Source organism: Prionailurus viverrinus, chromosome C2, assembly GCF_022837055.1.
Source record: "Prionailurus viverrinus isolate Anna chromosome C2, UM_Priviv_1.0, whole genome shotgun sequence".
Taxonomy (NCBI): domain Eukaryota; kingdom Metazoa; phylum Chordata; class Mammalia; order Carnivora; family Felidae; genus Prionailurus; species Prionailurus viverrinus.
This window is the reverse complement of record NC_062569.1, coordinates 70,495,721-70,506,534: the sequence shown is the minus strand read 5'-3', so window position 1 is coordinate 70,506,534 and position 10,814 is coordinate 70,495,721. Positions and strand designations below refer to the sequence as shown.

At 35.2% G+C, this 10,814-nt stretch overlaps 1 long non-coding RNA gene across 1 annotated transcript; it reads right to left on the bottom strand.

Annotated features, from left to right (window-relative positions):
• Positions 1-588: 588 nt before the first annotated feature.
• LOC125174671 (uncharacterized) lies at positions 589-10,386 on the bottom strand. Its single transcript, XR_007155497.1, has 3 exons — positions 10,251-10,386; positions 5,902-6,075; positions 589-620 (listed from the first exon to the last, which is right to left on the bottom strand). It is a non-coding gene; the product is annotated as an uncharacterized LOC125174671 (long non-coding RNA).
• Between the last annotated feature and the right edge of the window lie 428 nt (positions 10,387-10,814).

Here is a 10,814-nt window from a genome sequence, read left to right as displayed (position 1 = left end):
CAGCTCAACATGAACCAAAAACTGCTCTAAAAAAAGAAATACAGTTTTAAATTACATGTAGAACTCCCAACATTCTTACTGGCCTCTATCGTGGCTGCTCTACATCTGGAGAGCATATTTGATTTGCCTTGGCTAAACTAAGGTTCTATCAAGGGAGGTAAAGAAAATACTGAGATCAGCTGCATTACATGAGAAAGGGTTGGAGGGGTTAAGAATGTTGGGACTGGAGATAAGAAGACAAAGGACAGTATCAAAGTAGCTCCAAACATCTGAAGGTCTGCCACATGAAATAATACTTCTCTGTGTTTCAAAAGGATAAAACCAGTTCCAACAGGCAGAAATTACAGAGGCGAAGATTTGGTTCGTTACGTGGAAAAAGAATTGTAATTAGAACCATCCTGAAAGGATCGGTCAGCCTCACGAATCAGACTTAAAAGTAAATCTTCAAGCAGAGGTATTAGGTAAAATATTAAATCATAAATACCTGCAGCATTTCTTTGAGAACTCCAGCCTCACTGATTTCCATCCACAATAGAAGAGTGACAGAACCTTAGCTCTGTAGATTACCCCCAAGGAAGCAGGGGAGGCCTCCATGATTCATGGCTAAGGATGTGGGATGGCTGCAAGGGAGAATGAGCTCACGGTTGTTTTTATCACTTTATTTCTCCTAACTGAAAATAAAGCATTCTCAACTATATGACTTTAAAAGAAAAATAAACGCTTGATTAATGTTTCCTGAGTTTATACATTATTTAGGGCCCCACTTGCTGTTTTATTGAAAGATGATAAATCAACTCTATTAGACATTTTAAGAGTAAGACGTGTTCTCTTCATCTCTAACACACTATTTTTCATGTCATCAGACAATTTTTGTCCTCATGTATTCATACTTTTATGTTTGTCATTATCAAATGCAGACACTAAAATCATCACCATTTTCCATTATCTTATAGGATTCAAAACATGTCTCAATAAATGATTAATACTCTTTTCCCACATATTTCATAATTTGCTCATCAATCTTTGGGGGAGGTTGCTATTATATACATTTTTAAAATAAACAGATTGATGAATTCCAAGTTTGTCTTGGTCATTATAAATATTTACACTTCCAGAAAAAAAACTTTAGGATCAATTTGTAAAGTTCAGAAAAGGTCCCATTGTAATTTTGACTGAAATGGCATTGAGTTTATATGGTAATTTGGGGAAAATAATATCTTTACAATATTGAATCTTTCTTTTAAAAAATAGCATATTTGGCTTTAATTAAGGTCTTTCTGTAACATCTTTTTGTAGAGTTTTACAATTTTGTTCCTATAGGTCATAAATATTTCTTGCGCTTAGAGTTACAGTTTTGATGCTATTGTGAAAGGTATTTTTAGTGTAAATTTCTAGTGGTTTCTTTGCAGGAGTACAAACATAAAAGTCTTTGTGATCCAAGAAGGTAACATAAATGATTCTATATTCCTTTATTCTATTAGGGGAGAGATTATATTAATACATTTCCCTACTGTTGAGTCGACTTTGTATTCCTGAAATAAAAAATTATGGTTTATTATATTGTATTATTAATTTTAATTCATTCCTCATATATGTTTTTAACATTTTATTTAAAATTTTCCCTCTACAATCATAGGTAAGGTTGCTCTGAATTTTTTCTGCTTTGTTTTATTATCAACGTATGGCTACTCTTTTTCCTTCTGAACTTTTCCTAATATGATCAAGTTTTCTTTTACCTTTTTGGTTTTATTCAGGGATAGGGCAGTTCTACCTTATTTTTATAGAATTATATATTGTATCTTAAATTTATAACAATATAAAATGTTTTCACTTAATCGCAAAACCAATCATATGCATAGCCTCTTACCATCTTCTATAACAGGAGCTCCAACAAGCTCATTTTCCCCATTCTCCCACATTTTGTGAAACTCATGTAGAATTCTAACTCCCCACTGATTGTAATTTTACTGTCTACTCTCTCTAGCATATTTCAGGAGCTCTTTAACAATCGTTTTAAATTTCATAGCCGTATTATCAGCAATTGCCTACACTCTATTAGAAGTTTTACTGAATACGTCTCTCCCCATGGCTTCCTATGTTTAAGGTCTTTCCCCTTGAATTCATTTTTTTTTAATTTTGCTTCAGCATTACCTTAAATAATTTTTTCTAGCATGCACCTAAGTGGCATATTGGTTTTATTGTATAGTTATATTTTGGTATAGTATTATATAATCAAATCCTTTTATTAACTTGTATACACTGCTCCACAATCATTTAGCAACCCAGCTTAACAACTAATAATTCACTTGTAAGGATCTTTCTCTTAGATTTTTTTTTTGCATTTGGGAATCCACAAGGTTTACCAAGATTTATTAAAATTGTGTCTCTTTTCTCCTCATTCACAATATTACCTTAAAATGTTTGAAAGGCTCTTTAGTCTGAAGAAAGACCCGAATTTCTTCAGTTTAACAGAAGCTTATTCTAATAAACTTTTAAAATTGCATTTTCTTCTCAAACTTCTGTTAAAGTGGTATCAGATATTTTGGATCTGTCCTCTCTTTTCTCATAATTTAATCATTTTTGTTATTGCGTTTGTACTCAATACATTAGCTTCCAGATTCATGGCTTAGCTGTCAGTCATGTCTCTTTTGCAATTCAACTTTTCCATTGACTTCTTTAAATGCTAATATGCTTTTAATTTCCCCAAAGTTTGTTTATTCTTCAATTCCCTCTTTCTTTTTCCAACAACCTACTATTGCTCTATGGATGTGGTATCTCCATAAAAAACACTCTAAGAATATCAAATAGATTTATTTGAAAAATTTATTTTTCTTCCTGCAGTAACTGTTGCTTCAGAGATTAGATCTTCTGTTTGTTCCCATTACTGCCTTTTTTTCCTTCCAGTGATTCTTGGTTATCTCTTCATTTTACTTATGAACGTCTGGAATTAATCAGTTTGATAGCTTATGTTTCCTCGGCACTTGTGAAAAACCACTCTTCTTTCAGTAAATGTGACTCAAAATTGCATGAGCCATATGGTGGGAGGGAGATGGAACATACAGACAGACGAGCTTCCTTTCATGCCCGTGATGCTTTCTTGACATGAATTCTAGAAGGCAAGAGTTACTGGTCCTGTTTATTTCTCCAGCCCTAATGCCCTGGCTGGAAATCCATTTTTGCAAACTCTGTTTGGGGATCTATATTTGCTAGCTGTAATCTGGAGGCAGAAACTAAACTAGGCATTCTGGAAAATGTGAGTGGATGACTGGAAATCTTTCAGTGATTTACTTGCCAGTTTTCCTATGCTTAACATCAGGCTTTCCTTACTCTATTCTTAGTCTCTTAGTGTTCTTTTAGGGAAAACGACATTCAATTTGTAGTGGTCTTTCAACCACTATAGCTCTACCCAGTGTCAATCCTGACAGATCTGTTTTTCTTTTCTAATTTTTTTTCAGTTTCTGACCTATTGATGGCATCCTTCCCAGTTCTTCAGGATTACTATGTTTCCTTATGTCACTTCAATGAGATTTAGAAGAGATTAGAGTATGTGCTCAGTCCCTCACCTTGAACTTGAAGTCTCCATTAAATTTTATCTTTATTCTGAGGATTTTGCCAATGGTCCCAGCAATAATTACCTTCTATTCCCTTTAGAATCCTACCACAGTTTTTATATAACTTTATTCTTATCCTCTCACATTGCATTGTAATTATGCACTTGTTTTTTTTTCCCAAATTGGCTATGAACTTTATGAGGATAGCGACAATCTTATTTGTGTTTGCATTTCTAGGGCCTAATGCTGCGTAGGCTGGTATACACAAAGTACATAATAGTTCTTTAGCAAACAGATGAAGAAAGGCATAGTCTAATAAAAGTGCTAGCATGAGATGCCAAGATACTGGTTTTGGAAGTCTTACATGACCGATTTTTGAAGCCACGATGGAGAGCAGAATTTAAACTTCATAAACCGGCCTATGTCATGATTTCTTGTGATTTTAAATATTTACGAAACACAGTGCCAGCTACAGCTACCCAGACTTTTCAGAAGGAAGGATGATTGCCTCGAGCCCTTTTCTTATTGGTGCCTTGAGGGAAGATGAATGTCCCTCCAAAGGTGTCTGCATGTTTCTAGGGAGCACGTTTTCCATGGACGTCTCTGACCTTGGCACTTCCTTTTGTAGAATCACTTTGAGAGGAGTATGGCTATCTCCGGTGTGTAATGCTTTTCTTCACTGTTTCAACAAAAATATGGTGTTGGATGTTGGTCATTACTTCATAATGTATACAAGGCCAAGAACTGAAAATCGAACACTAGATTTTCCCGCTCCAGAACGCTTTCCATTTGGCCTATAACTGGGACGTTTTCATTGGCTCCCTGAGCCCAGGGAGCACACAGGCTTCTGTGGGGTGGTTGTTCCCCTCCTCCAGCCCCCTCATTTTGTCCCTCTGGCCCATTCCATCACTCCCAGACTGCTTCTAATGCCAAATTCTCCCCACCCTAATACTCCTCTTTCTTTGGCTGCATCTTTTGAACTCAACCCCAGGAATACTTCTGAATATCTAAAGATGATCCAAGTGTTCACATGAAGGAGCTCTATTGGCAGCTCACTCAGCTATGACCTTCGGATTGTATTTAAGGATCCATCTTCCTTAAAAGAAACTTTAATTTATTTTTTAATTTTTTAAATATTTCTTTTTGAGACAGAGAGAGAGAGAGAGAGAGAGAGAGAGAAAATGTGCAAGTGAGGGAGGGGCAGAGAGAGAGAGGGAGACACAGAATCCGAACCAGGCTCCAGGCTGGGAGCTATCAGCACAGAGCCTGAGGCGGGGCTTGAACTCAGGAGCAGTGGGATCATGACCTGGCCTGAAGTAGAATGCTCAACCAACTGAGCCACCCAGGTGCCCCAAAAGGAACTTTATAAAAATGACATGGCATATTTAATTATCTGCCTATTTCCAAAAAATTATAATCTATATCCAGAACATAAGCCCTTAAAATCAAGCATTCATACACCAAGAGTGTTGACAATTCACATAACAGGTACATGACAAAAACAGATTAAGAAATATTAAAAGACACTATACATAAGAAAAGTAGCTCTTTTATAATATTCATGTTTAATCTTTCCACAAGCTAACCCAACTGCAAATACCATTCATTCAAATAATTGCAGAGGAAAATACAAAAATCACTGTTACATCTTCAGTTGACAATAACTCGTAGATGCCAATCCACAGAGAAAGAAGGAGATTGCTATTTTATAATTTAGAACATGTATTCATCGGTGATATTTTTTTACCCCCAACAAAGATCAAAATAATATACTTAGGTTTGTGCTTATCTGCACAGTGGTGCTAATCATTATAAAACAGAGCATTCATCAGTGATATTTTCTGCTTAATTTAAAAACAAATTAATAAAGATCAATTCCTTTACATCGTTCTGTAAAACAAAACACTACCCATGTGTGATTTGTAATATGTGTGTGTACTTTCTGCCCTTGTTTACAATGAATACTACTGCAAAAGGAGTGTTTACTCTCTGTGTAGGAACCATTTGCTATCTCTAGGGAAAATCCTAAATGCTATCCTATTTCAACGTAGCACAGAAGGAGGGAGGAAAGTTCAGCTAGCCTGTGCTTAAAGGTCTTCCATTTTTCCATCAAGCAGCAATTACTCCTTTTTTTTTCTTTTTTACAAATGTTACTATATTTGTTTCTACTGGTTTTCAAGATAATATTTGTTTGTTGTTAAATTTTCAAATAGTACAGAAGGAGGTATAAAATACAAAGCATATCTTCTTCTAACTTTATCTTATGTAGTCTGAGTGCTCTTATAATTTACTAGTTTGAGAGAATAAATACATAGTGAACATAGGCACATAAACAAAATATACTGCTGACCTCAGTGGGAAAGTGTTGTTTTATATCTTCTTAGAGAGGATCTTCTCTAAGAGCAGCATGCTCTTCTTCTTCTTTTTTTAAGAAAGGGTTAAGTAATCTTTTATTTCCTGTGACAAGTAGCAATTACTCTTTTCCTCTTCCATCCTGATAAAGCCCTGCAGAAACTTCTAAGACCTAGTGAAAAGAATGATAACAGCAGTACCAAAACTATGATGTTTCCTATCATACTGTCTTTGAGTTCGAGATTTTCTTTGCATTGGATACACCCAATTTCAACTCATATATCCAAGAATTATGGATATAATTTCAACTGTACATGCACTATAATAAAATTTCATTCTAATATATTTTGTTTCTTTATAGTACATTATCTTGGAATTTGACAATTTTTTCTTCCATTTATAAAATTTCTTATATAGTCTAAAGAAAAATTTTCTTAAGTCATTATCAATTAATTGTTACTGATCAATTTTAAAGATTTAATTTATTATTCAACATTTCAAAAAAGTCCTGGGCTATTTCCCGTAGTAAAGTCTATAAGTAAGTCTATTCCAAGCATTTCCACTCAAAAGTTTCTTCAGATGACAATTTAAATTTTAGAATTTAGAAAATAAAACATAATTTACTGTAATCTCCACCCAATTATATTTGTAGCAAATTTTTATCAGGTGAGTAGAAAATACATAAATCTTTTTGTATTCATCTTACAGCAGCATAAATGTGTACGCTTGTTATATGAACAGGAAAGTAAGTAATTAGTGGGATGGATTTTAGGGGGAAATTTATTTAGTCAATCAGCTATTATGAAGTCAATTAAAATGCAGAACTTTGGTTTACAATATACACAAAATTAAATATGAAACAGGAATACAAATCCATTTTATGAGAGCAAATAGAATTTTGGTGTGACAAAGTATACCAAGTGTAACTAGCTTTTCTAATAAAGATTATGCTGTAAGATTTTAGTGAACTAGTATGAGAATAATTCAAATTTACCTCCTTAATGCAAACCATAAGAGACAATTAAATACAGAGAATAAACTGAGGGTGGATGGGGGTTGGGGGAGAGGGGAAAGTGGGTGATGGGCATTGAGGAGGGCACTTGTTGGGATGACCACTGGGTGTTGTATGGAACCCAATTTGACAATAAATTATATTTAAAAAAAGAATAAAATGTCCTTGTATCGAACTCCCTTGCTAGAGGGAAAAAAATGTATCTCCTTAAAGATGTATTAAAATATAGTATGCAATCTCTTATTTAGTATCAAGGAAAAATAAAGGTTATATAAATATGGGTGTGTATAAAAATCATTCTGCTAAAAGATACATTTACTTCTTGTGTTATTTTTGACTACCTTTGTGTGAAAAATAGCATACCTCTTCTAAGGCACCCATATATATGCAGTATAGTTATATCTTATAACTATATTATGTGTGGTGGCCCTTTTAGGATCTTGATGTCAGAAAACAGTACCAACAACAATAAATAGTGGTTCATCAATTGTGATGATAATAACCTGATTCTTTCACATTGTTTTCTAGATATCTAGGCAAACAGCTCCAAACAAGACAATCGATGCATCTTTAAATAGAAAGATGAACAACAAATGACATTGAAAATTTCTGGAAGGCTATCTAATTGTGAGGAAACAAACCAATTATGCTAACAGAATTCTGTTTTATTAAGCTGAATGTGACCAAGTTACAAACCTTTGATGAGATCTTTTTATAGATACACACCAATATTTGATTAGACTCATGTTAAATTAGGAAACAAATGAGGGCCTGCCAGAGAACAACCAGTCTGTCAGATGATAAAGTGCCCAATGTAGGAAAGAGCCCTGCCCTACATAAGTAAAAGCTCTTTTGCCCAAATTTGAAGTCGTGTTTTACCCTTTTATAATATGAAAGCATAAATAGAATTTGGGGAGGAGGATACCACTGCATATTAAAATAGCATTTTTTTTTCCTCAGAAGATCTCAGGTTATTTTTGCAATCTCTAGATGCATGCTTCGGTTCTAGGTCCTCAGGGAGTAGCAACATACCCTAATGTTACCTAAGGGAACTGTACTCATTTATCTCATTTTGATGGAAAAAACTCAAATTCTTCTACTTGCCTTCACTGACAGGCCTTTCCAAATCCCCTCTGCCTCCTGGACCAGCTCTCCTTAAAGTGATAAGATGAGTAGATCACATTCTAATAAATCATTTATCAGACATCAGAGGATGAATTTACTGATGGATAGAGGAGGGAGGGTTTTAGCCAATAGAGACTGCGTAAAGAGTGAATTCTAGGTTACGTGGAAAATTAATAAGACCTATAGGAGAGATGGTCAGAATAAGGAAGGCTACCCCACAGAATGTTTGTAATAACCAACATGGGGTGAGTTAAACACAGATTTTACTAATGAAGCAGCAAGTTCAACTGAGGGTGACCTGCTCATGTTATCCTCCTGAGATATAACATGGGGGTCTTTATCCATTATGATGCCCGTATATTTGTGATATTATAATGAGAAAAAACATATGCAAATAGAATAAACAAGCAATACAAGACAGCGAAATACTTGGCCTAGTAAACTCCTGATGAGAGATCTTGGGAAAAGTGTAGTAGGAGTTTGTGCCACAAAGAATGACATCATGAAGGGTCAGAATTTGATGTCTGTTTAAAAAGGTTAATATAAGTATTCAGTTCTAAGTACTACTGATCTCTTGGGTTTTGGTGTTATTGTTATTGTTTTTGTTTTTTTAACTGACTATGATCGGGGCGCCTGGGTGGCTCAGTCGGTTAAGCGTCCGACTTCAGCTCAGGTCATGATCTCGCAGTCTGTGAGTTCAAGCCCTGCATTGGGCTCTGTGCTGAGAGCTCAGAGTCTGGAGCCTGTTTCGGATTCTGTTTCTCCCTCTCTCTCTGACCCTCCCCACTTCGTGCTCTGTCTCTCTCTGTCTCAAAAATAAATAAATGTTAAAAAAAATTACTTTGACTACCATCAAGGCAGTATAGCAGAAATATCAGCTGCTTATCTACATGTCTGGCCTATATTACTTACCTGCTCGGGTGTCCAGGAATTCACAGCTGGGGTAAACAGGTGCTCACTACCTCCTCTGGCTTCCTTGGTAAGTTGGCCTGAAATGGTGCTAGACCTTAAATTGCCTTCAGTAGTGCTCAGAAGGGTTGGACCCACTCATAGGTTTTATAAAACATATACTTGATAGAAAATAATTCATAAATTTATTATCTCCCCAAAATTGAATGGTGAAACCTTTGCTTAGATTCTGAAGTTTGGTTTGCATGTCACCCAGACTATCCTAAAGCACAGCTCTGATCACAGAGTCTTGCAGAGTATATGGCACCTCTGAGAGACCCAGGACATCCTAAATAAAAAATATCATTGTTTCCCATGTTACTGGCTCCCTATTTCTTACCAAATAAATTTATTTGCTTTATCCCAGTGGATTTAATTAAGCACTAGAATACCTTTCCGACATTGTCCTCTCACATTTGGTCTTGAAACTCTTTGTTCACAGATCTAAAAGAATGTTGTAAAACCATGTATCTTCTCATAGACTTTTAAGTTGGTATTGAAAAAAATGTTATTATAAGATTAAGTAGTTATAAAAACATAATTCTAAGTATTTATGTCTTTAATAAACATTATAATAACATTTATTATATTATAGAGTATAATTATTATATTACTTTATATGTATCCAGTGAAATCTAAATAATATAGTAACTTGACAACCACCAAAAACTATTTAAAATGCTCTTAAATATGATCTTCTTTAACAGATTTTTTAAATGTTTTATTTATTTTTGAGAGAGAGAAAGAGAGAGAGCATGTGCGTGTGCGCATGAGCGGGGGAGGGTCAAAGAGAGAGGGAGACAGAGGATCCAAAGCAGGCTCTGTGCCCCAACAGTCAGTATTTTTATGTCACTCACTTTTGTGCTTAAACTCGTATTTCCATACTTCTTCCTCAGAATTTTATTCTAATGTAGTTTTATGCTTGAAAGTCTTTTACTGATCATCTCATTATATATCTCTGCAACAACTATCCATCTATCTAGATATGTAGCTTTTTCTGTGACCATAAGGGACTAAGCATTAAATATTAAAGTTACAATAATCTAATATTTTTAGCAAAAGTAGATGGCACCACCCTTCTATGAATCTGAATAATGTTTCAATGAAATACGAAATACTAATTTGCCTGCCATATGCATTCCTTTTTCTCAAATATGTAATAATCTGTTGGAAGTGACATTTCATTTTCTCCCTTTCCTTGAAATCATCCAAAAATATTCCCCTGAGGAGCAGCAGACAAGGAGGGACATGTAACTACTCACCAAGCTCTCAAGACTGAGATTGGTGTCCATGTTGAGGGGACTCTGAAGAGATTGACATTCACCAGCATGCCTTTTATAAATCTTGATTATTCTAATTCCAAGGTAGACAGATATACTGAGCATTGTCATGAGTTTGTTGCCTGGATGAAAAAAGATGGCGCAATCTTCAGCACTTCTTACCCACCAGGACTGATCTTCAGGAGAAATGCAGTACTTGACAACATTTAGGGGATGGAAGAAGGTAGCTCATTAAACATAATGTGCCATCATCAACTCTAGCCAATCCTACAATATTTATGAATTCCTATCATCTTGTCTCCAGGCCATAATATCCTATTTCTAATGCCTAGCTCTGCCATAACCTTAATAAATGTAAGACAGAGACAGATATGGAGCCCTACCACAGACAATGGCTTCACAGCAGGAGGCTTTGAAGACCCCACTATTTCAGGCATTTGTTTTGTTTTCTGTTTGCCACCTCACAGTATTCTCAGCCAGGGGCAATATACCAGAGTAAGATCCAAGATGGGTGAGAGCTGACCTTTCTTTGCCAAAACAGAAGAA